The sequence below is a fragment of the Meles meles genome, chromosome 8, assembly GCF_922984935.1.
Source record: "Meles meles chromosome 8, mMelMel3.1 paternal haplotype, whole genome shotgun sequence".
NCBI lineage: Eukaryota > Metazoa > Chordata > Mammalia > Carnivora > Mustelidae > Meles > Meles meles.
Window position 1 is genome coordinate 80,440,479 of NC_060073.1, and position 2,091 is coordinate 80,442,569.

Below are 2,091 nucleotides of genomic sequence, written 5' to 3' on the forward strand. Positions count from 1 at the left end.
GGAGCCTGATGCAGGGCTCCATTCCAGGACCCTGGGATCATGACCTGAGCTGAAAGCAGATGCTTAACAAGCCACCCAGGCACCCCCATTAATCTTAATATAAGAGACATTTAAGCATATTTAAGTGCTGATGAACCACAAATTGAAGACTAGGAAGACCCTGAGCTCACCCCATCCCACGTTTTCAGCTAGATATTATCCACATCCAAATAGGTAAGCCAGAGAATGATTTGGAGACTGACAGAACAAACTTCACAATTACATATAAAGAAAAATCTTAATCTGAAAGGTTAGGAAGGTCATAATTGCTAGGGAGGCTGCCTGCAGGAGGGAGGGAGCTGTGCACAGATAGGCCCTCAAACCAGGGAGTTTACAAGGGAAGACTAATTACCTCTAGGGTTTGTCTTTAAAAATCAGAGGATATGAATTCTGTGAGTTTGTAAAACCAGAGGGACTTGTTGTCTGGAGCTTTAAAAATCAGCTGGCTCAGCAGTGAGTGAGCCTGAAGGGTGAGGTCACTGTCCTTAAAGAGACAGCATCCTGCATGGAGTGGAAACACAAAACTGACAGTTTACACAGTGCTGGAGACAAATGAGACAAATCTGTTCATACTGATTTTGGAGCATGTTGGAACCTCTCTGAAATAAGGGAAGTGTCAGGCACCATTTTTCTCCGCCAACCCCCAGCATAAACACTGATCTATCTATAGGAAGGGAATCTGCAGACACTAGCTACCTAATTTTCTACCAGTGTGTCACACCAATGATTTCTCCTGAAGACTTGCCCACTCTCAGCCTGATATCTTTGGCTCTGGGTTGAAAACAAATTTTGTTAGAGGTACACCTCTTGCATGCCAGGGTACCAGGAGCACAGTTGCCTCCACACATGTCCACCCATGACACAGTGCCCAGATATTGCACCACACCCAACCACAAACCCATAGTCACCTTCACATGCCATGCTCAGGTGCACTTCACCATTTCTGCATACCATACCTAGCCTCACACCTCTAACCACTCTTGTGTGCAGTCATCAGCCACTGTGGCACATCAGGTGATCTGGCATAGGATTCATGCCCCATTGCAAATTTTGCTAGCACCACCACCTTGCACCCAAGTTCCACAACAGGAATGCTTCCTCAGAACTGGCATAAATGGGTCTCACTAACACCACAGAGAGCAAGCACAGCCTCCCATAGGAAGAAAGTCAGAGTAAACACCTGCACTGAATGGCAAAGTGACTCAGACACAATAATAAGGCATATGAACCACATATAGGATACTCTCCGGAAGTGCTAGGTTACAGTGGAGAGGAAACAATGTTCTTCAGGACACTTCAGGACCTCTTCTTCATTAGATCACTATTTTCAAGAGTAGAATACATAGCTGAATTTCTTAACACAGAGAAACAGATACAGAGAAGAAAACGAGAGGAAGAAATAAGGAAAAAATCAAAACAGAAAAAAAGTTACATGCCAGATAGGGAATTTAAAGAAATGATCATAAGGATACTCACTGGATTTTAGAATAAAAGATGGAAGATATGAGTGAGAGACCCTTAACAGAGATAAGCAACAACATACCAGAGGTAAAAGACCCAATAAACAAAATGAGAAACATGTCTGATGGAATGAACAGGAAAATGGAAGAAGTAGGGGAATGATTTAATGGCCTAGTAGACAAGTAATAAATAGCTGAACAAAAGAGATAGAAAAGAATTATGCAGAACAAGAATAGAATTATGGAACCCAGTGACTCCATCAAACATGATAAGAGTAGCATTATAAAAGACCCAGAAGAGTCTATCCAACAAGAAAATCTAACAATTGTAAATATTCATGCCCCAAACATGAAGAAGCTAACTACATAAGCCAGCTATTAGCCAAAATAAAGAATCAGATAGACAATAATACATTAAGTAGAAGATTTTAACATTCCACTCTCGGCACTGCACAGATCAACTAAACACAAGATCAAAAAAGAAACAAGAGGCTTGAACAACACATTGGACCAGATGGACTTCACAGATATATACAGAACATTTCACCCTAAAACAACAGAATACTCATTCTTCTTGAATCCACACAAAACT